At 44.8% G+C, this 13,871-nt stretch overlaps 1 protein-coding gene across 6 annotated transcripts in view; it reads left to right on the plus strand.

Moving 5' to 3' along the window:
- The first annotated feature begins 12,640 nt into the window (after nucleotides 1–12,640).
- Nucleotides 12,641–13,871, plus strand: part of ZFYVE16 (zinc finger FYVE-type containing 16) — a 66,526-nt gene continuing 65,295 nt past the window's right edge. For 2 of the 6 annotated variants that reach the window (XM_038765467.1, XM_038765473.1), the window contains exon 1: nucleotides 13,309–13,375. The gene's annotated coding sequence lies outside the window, so the exon portion shown is untranslated. Of the gene's footprint in view, nucleotides 12,814–12,914; nucleotides 12,984–13,308; nucleotides 13,376–13,478; nucleotides 13,552–13,871 lie in introns of those variants that run through there. The other 4 variants (XM_038765470.1, XM_038765469.1, XM_038765472.1 and 1 more) reach the window with 4 other exon arrangements.

Here is a 13,871-nt window from a genome sequence, read left to right on the forward strand (position 1 = left end):
TGTATAACCTGTTGAATTATTAGCTGATGGCTGCCAGTTCCAGCTGCGTTTGCACCACAAAATTACCACCAAAAGGTACTTGAATCTTTTCAGGCATCGTTGATCATTTGCTTAATGATTTTGCTTTCTATGTCTTGTGTTTCTGTAACCTTGTAGGCAGGGAACGTGTCTCCCAGTTGCAAGATATTTAATAATAATAATAACAATGATGGCATTTATTAAGCACTTACTATGTGCAAAGCACTGTTCTAAGCGCTGGGGAGGTTATAAGGTCATAAGGTTGTCCCACGGGGGGCTCACAGTCTTAATCCTCACTTTACAGATGAGGCACAGAGAAATTAAGTGACTTGTCCAAAGTCACACAGCTGACAAGTGGCGGAGCCGGGATTTGAATCCCTGACCTCTGACTCCAAAGCCCGGGCTCTTTCCACTGAGCCACATATTTGGTGTGGTGACTAACACCACAGTCTTCTAGACTGTGAGCCCACTGTTGGGTAGGGACCGTCTCTATATGTTGCCAACTTGTACTTCCCAAGCGCTTAGTACAGTGCTCTGCACACAGTAAGCGCTCAATAAATACGATTGAATGAATGAATGAACACCGTGGAAAACTAGATTAGAATTCCAAGCTGATCTTGACAAGTTGGAAACGCGGGTGAATATATGATCCAGGAATAATTGTAGTAGAAATTGGAATAATTTTAATGGTATCATGTAGTATAAATATTTTGGTAAAGAAAATCATCAAGTACAGGACAGGAAAGGAGTAACTTTGCCAGAATCAGTTAACAGTGTTTGAATGTTTACCGTGTGCGGAGAACTGTACTGAATGCTTGGGAGAGTGCAATACAACAGAGTTGGTAGACATGAGAAGCAGCTTGGCGTAATGGCTAGAACACGGACTTGAAGTTAGAAGATCATGAGTTTTAGTCCTGGCTTTGCCACTTGTCTGCTGTGGGACCTTATTTTAAAGAAGCAAGCTTAATGCTGGGTTATACTAGCATTAGCGTAGCAAGTAGGAGCTGTAGTCTAACCCTCTAATCAAATATAATTAGTCAGATACAATATTTTGCCCAATTTTGAGCCTCATACATGTGAAGTATTGGAGAAACTAGAGGAAGATAACCAGAAGGATTCAGGAGTTGAGAAATTGCATCATCAGTATTTTTTTTGAGTGCCAACTGTGTGCAGAGCACTTTAGTAGCCATTTTGAAGTACACAGTAAAAGCAATAATAATAATTGTAACGTTAAGCACTTACTGTGAGCTAAGCACTGGACAGAATCAAGGTAATCAGGTCAGAAAGAGTCCCTGTCCCACTTGGGGCTCACATTCCAAGGAGGAGGGAGAACAGGTTTATAATTCCCATTTTATAGAGGGAGAAAACAGGTAAAATCCCCATTTTACAACTCTATGCTTGAGGCCCAAAACTGTTCAGGAATCTTATCCACTTCTCCCATCCCTTCCTCCCACCACCCCCAGGCTACCAGCCAGACACAGACTTGGAAGTTGACTGCAGCAGAACATTTTTGGTTTAAGAAGTACTAAGTAGATTCTGTTTGTACTGACATGTTCTTTCTGTTCTATGCCTCTGTCACAGACACAGTACATTAAATAGAATAATAGACTAGACCATTTTCTTTCTAGAAAAGACTTATAGAGTGGCCATATCTGGAAACATTGTGGAATGGATCCAGTGGAAGAAGAAAAGGAATCTCCAAGATCTCTAAATCTTCCTTTACATGCTGACAGTGTGGATAGCAGCAATTTTTATCGGATTATATTGTTCAGCAACAGCCTTCAATCTGTCTCCCAACAGGGGCAGCCTTTTCTTCCTAACATTCATTCAATCGTATTTATTGGGCACTTACTGTGTGCAGAGCACTGTAACATAGCACTTAATATGGAGCAACCTTTCCTAAAGTAAGAAATGCTACGTATTAGCATTTAATGAAGCAGTGACCAGATTAATATTGGGGGGTGGGGGGGATTGTATTCTCAAAATTGTGTTCCTGTAGTCAGTTATGGCAATTTAATACTTTAAACTTAACAGTTTGGTAAAGTAAAGGGTTTCCTTGGAGATGCACTGCAGAGAACAAAAGTAGGTTATTGCTTAATTACAAACATATTTGAGTAAATAAGATTGCATTGCCTCGGCTAAAGCTTGGCCAATTAAATTAACTGAACTCAGTGCCTACCATATTTTTTCCAGATTTAAATAGAAATCTGCAGTTCTTAGTGTAAGATATCTGTGCTTTTGGCAATACCAGATGAAATGTAAATAATAATTAAATGAAGAAAAGCTCCAGGGTATTTATAACCTTGAGTAGGTAATAAATGATGAAAAAATCTGTTTGCTTCACATATGTAAGGGCTTCAGCTCCAGTCTTCCGAAAAATTTTTATTTTTAACTACTTTACATGGGAGGCTGCATTTGAAGAACACTCTCCATTTTGAGGCATTATGGTGTTTGTTAAGTGCTTTCTGTGTGGCAAGAACTGTTCTAAGCAATGGAGTAGATACAATTAGGTCAGACACAGTCCCTGTGCCACATGAGGCTCCCAGTCTAAAGGAGAGAGAACAGGCATTGAATCCTCATTTCACAGATGAGGAAACTGAGGCAAGTCTAGTGATTCACCCAAGGTCACACGGCAGGAAACTATCAGAGCCTGGCTGCTGCTCCTCAAAATAACCAATGAGTTCCCAGAAGTAGCTCATTGTTTGCCTTAATAATGAGTGATATTTTCTGTGACTTTTGGAAGGAAGCCCAAAATCTTGATGATGATTTTATCAAAACTCAAATTCCATGACAACATCTGTTTCCAAACATTTGAATGTGTTCCTCTTTCAAGGCTGTGCTTCAATGGCTGAGCTGCTTCCCGTTTCCTAAGGGCCGATTTCCTAAGGAAACTTGGAGCCTACATAACGCATCCCCGTTAGTCCGTAATTCTTAACTGATCTTGCTGGGTAACGGATATTTTGCCCCTCTGCATCCGAACTCAGTGACCAGAAAAGCCTTGTCCAACTGGCAGTTGGACACAGCTGAATGACTCCTCTTTCCATCCAGCGGTGAGAAGATGGATTGTGACTCTGCTAAAAACCCGGGATTAAAGTGGGACCCCATCCAGGCTATGGCTCTGTTAGGATTTCTGGATTGGTCTGGATTTAATAAGATTGCTAACTCATTCAACCTTGAGTCAAATTCTTTTCCCACCCTGTGTTTGTATCTGTTTCTTTGTCCCCAAATACAGTTCATTGTATTTGTTCATACTGAATTTGGATCATGATTTTTGGGCATCTACAATTTTCCAAAATCACTTTGATTTCTACTTCCGCTTCTCAAAATGGTCACAACGCTGCACAATTTAGTATCTATACAATTTGATGAGCATGCTGTCTATTCTACATTCAGATCATCAGCAAGGAGTGTCTTTTAAGTCTTGTTCTCTCCCAAGCACTTAGTACAGCGGTTTTGCGCAGAGTAGGGATTCAATAAATGCTATTGATGATGATGATGAAGTGATAGAATTGATACAATTTCCTCAAAATAGGCCAGACCACTAATCTCTATCCTTGAGGATGACCCCCAAATCAGCTATGCACTTTGTGGCCACAGCCAAACTTGACTAACTTATCAGTGGTCTCTGTGTCTCCTCTTTTGCCTAATGGTAACTGAATTTTGGGGGGGTTATCTCTTAGGTCTGTTATTCTAATATTTTTCTAATCTTGACCCTGCAGAATCATGTTATATCTTTATACCTTTTATTGTTATAACCTAATTTCTATTTTTCATAACTTTCACACTTTGCCCTTCAAATCTCTTCAGTTCGCGGTTTAGCTAATTTAACCTCTTTTTACTTGTATTTCCTTTAGTTAATTGGCACCCATTAATTCATTCAATTGTATTTATTGAGCACTTACTGTGTGCAGAGCACTGTACTAAGCACTTGGGAAGTACAAGTTGGCAACACATAGAGACGGTCCCTACCCAACAACGGGCTCACACCCGAGCCTGTTGACATAGATCCAGCTTTCTTGGATTTTTTTGATTCTTTGCCTTTCCTTCTACCAAGTCCTTCCTATACTACCACTCTAAACCAAAGGGTTTTTTGTATTTTGTAAGCTTTCCTCCCTTTCCTTAAGGGACCTCAGTTAGTCTTCATATTCCTTTCATTAAGGTATCCATCCATCTCTAGGCCCTCAACTAATTTTCCATGTTAGTACACATTCAGTTAAGAAGTGTATCTACCCAAGTCATTTCCTGTATAATCATCTGTAGTAAGAAACTGCTCCTAATTTAATCCCAAAGTCTGCGTGAACTGTGGTCAATGGAACATCTTTTACCAAAAAAAAAATCAATTTAAAGTTTCCCTCTTGACCATAGCCAATTTTTGACCGAAGCTCTCACCCACCTTCTCTTCTTGGTTTGGAGGACTGTTACAGACATCACTTCACCTCAGCTTTATCCTAGTTAACATCCTCCTTCTGCTTCCTGTATCTAGCATTGACATACAAGTTAACCGAGGTCTTAATCCCATTTTCTGGCACTGATCTGTTGTGAGGTCTTGGGCAAGTCACTTAACTTCTCTGGGCCTCTTTTTCCTCGTCTGTAGAATGGGGATAAGATACCAGCTCTCCCCATCCCTTACATTGTGAACTCCACATGGAAGTATAAATTTCCGGAACGAAGACAACAGCTGAATCACAGGGGGCACTACTAAAGACCAAATATTTCTGAAGCAAATTTGGTTGTCCCGGAGCAAACTTAAAATCTTGACTCAAATTAAATTTTAATCATACAGAAGGGCAAGAACAATCAAGGCACTTTGAATACAAAAAAAATTCTTGCCTTGTTTTCTCTAATGATACCATTTGTTGTTCGTATAAATATCAGTCTGTCGTTAAAACACTGAAAACAAGCGCTTAGTACAGTGCTCTGCACATAGTAAGCGCTCAATAAATACGATTGATGATGATGAAAAGCAGTTCTGCCAAAGAAGGGATACTAAATTACAGGCCTCGGTACAAAATCTAGGCTGTCTGCAGATGGTCTGCTTTTCAATTTGCTGTTTTGTTAAGGTCCTTTAACATAAATAGGGTGGGTTTACAGACTTTGACCAAAAAAAAAAAAATTACAGCAAAAATTAACTAAGATTTGAATGACTTAGATGTGGAGAAAAAATTCCCCTTATTAACTTCCTTAAGTTTTAGTAATTTTTGTTGGTGTTGAGTGTGAAAAATTATTTGGGGGTGGGGGGCTCCTTAGGGAAGGTGACCCCTATTTGATAAATTTCTGCATTTTCTACTTGCCAGAAGTGTATTCCACAAAACTGGGCATTGTTGTTGTTTGCAGCGGATTGTTTTGTGGACTGTTTCAGTCGGGACCAGTTTGAATAGATGGATGGATGGATCTTTACCTTTACTGACTTCTAGTCCCCACCCCCAAATCATTTGTTTGCTCCTTTTGTTTTCTCCAACAAAGCAAGTTTTCCATTAGCGTGTGGCTAAATTAATTTGGATTGTTGGAAGGGGAAAGAACTCATTTAAATGACTTGAGTGAACATCTGTTTTACTTTCTCTAGCATAGATCCAGTCCTCCAGATCATCTTTTCTGAACTGGATTGAGTCATATTCATATGATAGTGGGAGTGAGCCCGGACTGTGTGGGTCTCAGCTAAAAACAGATGACGTAAATTACATACGATAAGAAAATAAATCAAAAGGAGCAAAATAAAGATTATTTTTGGATAAAACTTAAAATTGTGGTTGAATTCCAGTGGCTCTAATTTCAAGTATATGAAACAAGCAACCTACTTCAATTGGTTTTTAACTTTTTAGTAGGCAGTGGTATGTGTGGGGAATGAGGTGGGGATATATGATGAATTGTATATATGTTTGTACGTATTTATCACTCTGATTTGTACATATTTATTCTATTTATTTTATTTTGTTAAATATGTTTTGTTTTGTTCTCTGTCTCCACCTTCTAGACTGTGAGCCCGCTGTTGGGTAGGGACCGTCTCTATATGTTGCCAACTTGTTCTTCCCAAGTGCTTAGTACAGTGCTCTGCACACAGTAAGCGCTCAATAAATATGATTGAATGAATGTATATGATGGCAGCTGTAAGAAGACTGGGGTGGGATCGATTATCCGTAAAGCTTCAAATCCCCATCTGGTCTCAGCAGATGAGTGTGGGAAAGTCTGTCTTCCTTCTCTTGACCTTATCACAAAACTGAACAGTGCTCTGCACACAGTAAGTGCTCAATAAATACGATTGAATGAATGAATGAACTGAAAAGCTGGAAGTGAAATATGGACCATTTCTGGGAAATGGGAAGAACTGCTAGATTCAGCCTACTTCAGTAAACTTTCTTGGTGGTGACTAGCCACAAAACTCTGCTTAAGCAATTTTTAACCCTAATTCCATTCCTTTTATTCATTCAATTGTATTTATTGAGCACTTACTGTGTGCAGAGCACTGTACTAAGCACTTGATATATCACAGGGGAGGCCACCAAACCCACACACCCATCCCCCCAAACCTCCACTCACTGGCCTGATATCCAAATAATTTTCAGAGCTTGCTTGGTAAACAGAATACAGCTCTGCTAATTGTCCTAATATGGAGCGCACATATGAGTTTTTCTTGTTTTTTGGATATTGAGAAAGTAAGTCCTTACCTCTCTTGGAAATAGTTGAACAATCAATGAATTAGGCCTACAGAGAGCTTCTTGCATGAAACCTAGTAATGAAAAATTAATGTAACAGCAGATATCATTTTGGTAACTAGCGTCTTTGAGGGCGACAGTTCACTTCCAGAAATCAGCATTTACTTATAAGCCAAACCCTGAAAGGAATTACTCTAGGTTTTGAAAGTTCAGCATCAGACCAGAAGACTTTAAATATGATCAATCAATCATATTTATTGAACACTTACTTTGTGCAGAGCACTGTACTAAGCGCTTGGGAAGTACAAGTTGGCAACATATCTATTTGATATGTTCTATTTTGAGCCCATCGTTGGGTAGGGACCGTCTCTATATGTTGCTGACTTGTACTTCCCAAGCGCTTAGTACAGTGCTTTGCACACAGTTAGTGCTCAATAAATACGATTGATTGATCTAGCACATAAGAGCACCCCATTTTCAGGCTACCAATATATCTTTGCTAGTCAGGGCTGGGATGAAAGTGGTAGAGACAGGACACTTGGTTAGACAAAGAACCTTTGCAAAAAAAAAATAAATTTATGGAGGTTGATTTGCACAGCATCACCTGCACTTTCCTACCCCTGTCAGGCATTCATTCAATCGTATTTATTCATTCATTCATTCAATCGTATTTATTGAGCGCTTACTGTGTGCAGACCACTGCACTAAGCGCTTGGGAAGTACAGGTTGGCAACATATAGAGACGGTCCCTACCCAAAAGTGGGCTCACAGTCTAGAAGAGGGAGACAGAGAACAAAACAAAACATATTAACAAAATAAAATAAATAGAATACGTACAAGTAAAATAGAGTAATAAGTACATACAAATATATATACGTATATACAGGTGCTGTGGGGAAGGGAAGGAAGTAAGGCGGAGGGGATGGAGAGGGGGATGAGGGGGAGAGGAAGGAGGCTCAGAGAATCAATCGATCGTATTTATTGAGCGCTTACTGTGTGCAGGGCACTGTACTAAGCGCTTGGGAAGTACAAGTCAGGAACATATAGAGACGGTCCCTACCCAATGACGGGCTCACAGTCTTAAAACAACAGGCTCATGGTCTATATATCAACTGGGGGCATTGAATGCAACAAATGAGTAGTCAAGCAGAGGGTGAAGCTTGTTGTAAGGTACACAGGAGAATTTTGTATGTCAAACCCATTTGTGACTTGAGTGCTGAGGTTGTTCCATAAAAGCATGAACCACCAGCTGCTGTGGTCTTTGCCACCCATATGTGCCAGCTCTTTATCATGATCTCCATCAAGCCTGTCCACCATACGATGCCCCAAATAATTTTTCAATCGAAAGCCTTCATCCAAGAAGGCGGAGCCCCAGCAGACGTTCCCCTCCATCCAGCTGTTGCTCTCCACCAACACGGAGGAATTTCTGGTTCTTAGCATTATTGTCTCCCATCCTTGCAAGCTTCCCTTAATAGTTCATTCATTCATTCATTCAATCGTATTTATTGAGCGCTTACTGTGTGCAGAACACTGGACTAAGCGCTTGGGAAGTACAAGTCGGCAACATCTAGAGACGTGTCCTGTTCTCTCCAAACCAACCCAGATGGAACTGCTACGACTACATAAATCTCAGAGAATGCGAGCCTCGACTTGGTTTCTGTGGCAACAACAAAGGCAATCAATCAATCGTATTTATTGAGCGCTTACTGTGTGCAGAGCACTGGACTAAGCGCTTGGGAAGTACAAGTCGGCAACATCTAGAGACGTGTCCTTTTCTCTCCAAACCGACCCAGATGGAACTGCTACGACTACATAAATCTCAGAGAATGCTAGCCTCGACTTGGTTTCTGTGGCAACAACAAGGGCAATCAATCAATCAATCAGTCGTATTTATTGAGCGCTTACTGTGTGCAGAGCACTTGGGAAGTACAAACTGGCAACATATAGAGACAGTCCCTACCCAACAGTGGGCTCACAGTCTAAAAGGGGGAGACAAAACCAAACATACTAACAAATAGAATAGATATGTACAAGTAAAATAAATAGAGTAATAAATATGTACAAACATATGATAAATAAATAAATAGAGTAATAAGTGCAGAAGAGCTACTCTAATTTTGGAAGTGGTCTTAGGGTTTGACCCTTTATGCAAGGCGGCCTAGGCTTATGTTGTCTTTCCTCAGTGCAAACATTTGGACTGTCCAATCAGCACAGAAATATTATGTGACATTTTATTATTCCCAAATGAGAGAAGGGTATTCCCAAATGGCTGGGGACTTCTTCCCAGCTGGCCCAAATTAAATGCAACACTTTTGGGGAAGGCGAGCTCGGAGGAGAGGAAGTTGGGATGGAACCAGCCGTGCTGTGGGCTTGGTGAGTGGGGGGTCAAGACTCTCCTTCCTCCTCCTCATCTTGGTGATGCTTCAGGGAAGCAGCGTGGCTCAGTGGAAAGAGCCCGGGCTTGGGAGTCGGAGGTCATGGGTTCTAATCCCAGCTCTGCCACTTGTCAGCTGTGTGACTTTGGACAAGTCCCTTCATCATCATCATAATCAATCGTATTTATTGAGCGCTTACTATGTGCAGAGCACTGTACTAAGCGCTTGGGAAGTCCAAGTGGGCAACATATAGAGACAGTCCCTACCCAACAGTGGGCTCACAGTCTAAAAGGGGAAGACAGAGAACAAAACCAAACATACTAACAAAATAAAATAAATAGAATAGATATGTACAAGTAAAATAAATAAATAGAGTAATAAATATGTACAAACATATATACATATATACAGGTGCTGTGGGGAAGGGAAGGAGGTAAGAAGGCACTTCTCTGTGCCTCAGTTACCTCCTCTGTAAAATGGAGGTGAATAATAATAATGATAATAATGGCATTTATCAAGTGCTTACTATGCGCAAAGCACTGTTCTAAGTGCTGGGGAGGTTACAAGGTGATCAGGTTGTCCCACGTGGGGCTCACAGTCTTCATCCCCATTTTACTAACTGAGGCACAGAGGAGTTAAGTGACTTGCCCAAAGTCACACAGCTGAAAAGTGGCAGTCAGGATTTGAACCCATGACCTCTGACTCCAAAGCCCGGGCTGTTGCCACTGAGCCATGCTGTGATCCCCACGGGGGACAACCTGATCACCTTGCATTCTCCCCGGTGCTTAGAACAATGATTTGCACATAGTAAGCGCTTAACAAATGCCATCATTATTATTAAATAGAGGGTGAAGCTAGTTTGAAGAAAAGTCTTTGAGTGGAGAAAAAGAAATCTTTGGGTGAGGAGAAAACCCCACTGGGCATTTATATCTGTGAGGGAGTGAGAAGCAGTGTGGCCTAATTAATGGCTAGGCCCGGGAGTCAGGAGGACCTGGGTTCTAATCCTGCCTCTGCCTCTTGTCTGCAGTGTGACCTTGGGCAAGTCACTTCACTTCTCTGTGCCTCAGTTACCTCATCTGTAAAAATGGGGATGGAGACTATGAGCCCTCTGTGGAGTCTGGACTGTGTCCAACCTGGTTAGCTTGTGTCTACCCTAGCGTTTAGTACAGTGCTCCTCACTTGCATGGCCCAATGGAAAGAGCCCGGGCTTTGGAGTCAGAGGTCACAGGTTCAAATCCCGACTCCGCCAACTGTCCGCTGTGTGACTTTGGGCAAGTCACTTCACTTCTCTGTGCCTCAGTTCCCTCATCTGTAAAATGGGGATGAAGACTGTGAGCCCCAAGTGGGACAACCTGATCACCTTGTAACCTCCCCAGCGCTTAGAACAGTGCTTTGCACAGAGTAAGCGCTTAATAAATGCCATTATTATTATTATTATTATTTCCCAAGCACTTAGTACAGTGCTCTGCACACAGTAAGAGCTCAATAAATACGATTGATTGATTGATTGATTGACTGTGAGCCCCACGTGGGACAACCTGATTACTTTGTATCCACCCCAGAGCTTAGAACAGTGCTTGGCACATAGTAAGTGCTTAACAAATACCATTATTATTACTGCCCCCTGGTGGAAGGGCGCGGGATCTCGGGCGTCGCACCGCGTGGCTGAGCTCGCTGCTGCCCCCCGGTGGGAGGGCGCGGGATCTCGGGCGTCGCACCGCGTGGCTGAGCTCGCTGCTGCCCCCCGCTGGGAGGGCGCGGGATCTCGGGCGTCGCACCGCGTGGCTGAGCTCGCTGCTGCCCCCGGCTGGGAGGGCGCGGGATCTCGGGCGTCGCACCACGTGGCTGAGCTCGCTGCTGCCCCCCGCCGGAAGGGCGCGGGATCTCGGGCGCTGCACCACATGGCTGAATCTGCTGTAAGTCTGTACAGATTTATTATTCTATTTATTTTGTTCATGATGTGCATTTAGCTTTAATTCTATTTGCTCCGACGACTTGACACCTGTCCACATGTTTTGTTTTGTTGACCGTCTCTATATGTTGCCAACTTGGACTTCCCAAGCCCTTAGTACAGTGCTCTGCACACAGTAAGCGCTCAATAAATACCTTTGAATGAATGAATGTACTTGGACTTCCCAAGCGCTTAGTCCAGTGCTCTGCACACAGGAAGCGCTCAATAAATACGATTGAATAAATGAATGTTGGGTAGGGACCGTCTCTATAGCGCAGCAGCGTGGGTCAGTAGAAAGAGCCCGGGCTTTGGAGTCATAGATCATGGGTTCAAATCCCACCTCTGCCAATTGTCAGCTGTGTGACTTTGGGCAAGTCACTTAACAACTTCTCTGGGCCTCAGTTACCTCATCTGTAAAATGGGGATGAAGACTGTGAGCCCCCCGTGGGACAACTTCATCGCCTTGTGACCTCCCCAGTGCTTAGAACAGTGCTTTGCACATAGTAAGCGCTTAATAAATGCCATCATTATTATGGCTGTTATATGTTGCCAACTTGTACTTCCCAAGCGCTTAGTCCAGTGCTCTGCACTCCTCCCCCTCCCGCTCACCTCCTCCAGGCTGAGCCCCCTCCTTCTTCTCCCTTTCCTCCCCCTCTCCATCCCCCCCACCTCCTTCCCCACCCCACAGCACCTGTATATATGTATATATGTTTGTACGTATTTATTACCCTATTTATTTGTTTATTTTATGTGTACATATTTATTCTATTTATTTTATTTGGTTAATATGTTTTTCGTTCTCTGTCTTCCCCCTCTAGACTGAATGAATGAATGAATGAATCCCCCCGCCTTACCTCCTTCCCCTCCCCACAGCACCTGTATATATGAATACATGTTTGTACATATTTATTACTCTATTTATTTTACTTGTACATATTTATTCTATTTATTTTATTAATATGTTTTGTTTTGTTGTCTTGGTCCCTTCAAAGCCCTACTGAGAGCTCACCTCCTCCAGGAGGCCTTCCCACAGAGCCCCCTCCTTCCTCTTCCCCTCACCTATATATATATATACATATATATACATATATATAGGTTTGTACGTATTTATTACTCTATTTTATTTGTACATATTTATCCTATTTTGTTAATATGTTTTGTTTTGTTGTCCATCTCCCCCTTCTAGACTGTGAGCCCGCTGTTGGGTAGGGACCGTCTCTATATGTTGCCAACTTGGACTTCCCAAGCGCTTAACACAGTGCTCTGCACACTGTAAGCGCTCAATAAATACGATTGATTGAATGAATGAATGAATGAATGAATGAATGAATGAAAGGGGGGGCTCCGGGCCTCGGGAGCTCTCGGCCCCTTCCGGTCGCTGAGGCGCCCCCTCAAGCCCCACGGCCTCGGAGCGAAACGGCGCATGCGCCGGGGGAGCGGGAGCAGAGCTGAGACGGGGCGGCCTATGGCGCATGCGCAGGAAGAAGAGGCGGTCTACTGCGCATGCGCCGGAGGAGCAGCAGGAGGAGGTGAGAGGAGGTCTGCGGCGCATGCGCCGGAGGCGCAGCATCTGGAGGTGTGAGGAGATCTGTGGCGCATGCGCCGGGACAGCAGCAGCAGCGCAGGTATGAGAGGCGGTCTGTGGCGCATGCGCCGGAGGAGCCACAGGAGGAGGGGTGAGAAGAGGCGGTGGAAGGTGAGCGGAGGCGGCCTGTGGCGCATGCGCTGGAGGAGCAGGAACTGGAGGTGTGAGGTCTGCGGCGCATGCGCCGGAGCAGCAGCAGCAGCAACAGCAGATGCTCAGGTATGAGAAGAGGCGGTAAGTGGCGCATGCGCCGGAGGAGCAGCAGCAGAAGGAGGAGTGAGCAGAGGGGTCTGTGGCGCATGCGCCGGAGGAGCAGCAGCAGCACCAGGGGGAGGAGGTATGAGACGAGGGGGTCTGTGGCGCATGCGCCGGAGGAGCAGCCCCAGCGGCAGCAGGAGGAGGAGGTGTGAGCAGAGGGGGGGGTCTGTGGCGCATGCGCCGGAGGAGCAGCCGCAGCGGCAGCAGGAGGAGGAGGTGTGAGCAGAGGGGTTCTGTGGCGCATGCGCCCGAGGAGCAGCAGCAGCAGCAGCAGGAGGTATGAGAAGAGGCGGTATGTGGCGCATGCGCCGGAGTAGGGGCAGGAGGAGGAGGAAGAGGAGGTGTGAACAGAGGGGTCTGTGGCGCGTGCGCCGGAGGAGCAGCCCCAGCGGCAGTAGGAGGAGGAGGTGTGAGCAGCGGGAGTCTGTGGCGCATGCGCCGGAGGAGCGGCAGCAGCAGCAGCAGCAGGAGGAGCCGAGGGGGTCTGTGGCGCATGCGCAGCAGGCAGTGTCCCGTGAGAAGCGGTCGGAGTGAGGCGGTGTGTGTGTGTCCGTCCGTCCGTCCCCGTGTCCCCGTGTGTCCCGTCAGGGTCGGCGGCCCCGGCCGCCCTGTCTGTCCGTCTGTCTGTCTGTCCGTCCGTCCGTCCGTCCGCCCGTCCGGGGCGGGAGGCGGGAATCCCGGGAGACAGGAGACCGAGGGGCCCCTCCTCACCAGGTAAGTAAGGGGCGGGCCCCCCCCCCCCCACAACGTCTGGGCCCAGGCCCCCCCGCGGGGGGGAAACTGAGGCAGCTCCTCGGCCGCCCCCCCACGGAGGGACCCGGGGCCGCCGGCGGGAAGGACAGCGGGGCCCACTCCTTCAGTCCTTCATTCATTCATTCATTCATTCATATATCTATGTCTATATATCTATATATTTGTCAGAAAGGTTAGCACAGTGCCCTGCCCACAGTAAGCGCTCAATAAATACCGTTGAATGAACGAATTCATTCATTCCATCGTATTTATTGAGCACAGAGATGTAGCTACATTAACAG

Source organism: Tachyglossus aculeatus, chromosome 23 (assembly GCF_015852505.1).
Source record: "Tachyglossus aculeatus isolate mTacAcu1 chromosome 23, mTacAcu1.pri, whole genome shotgun sequence".
NCBI lineage: Eukaryota > Metazoa > Chordata > Mammalia > Monotremata > Tachyglossidae > Tachyglossus > Tachyglossus aculeatus.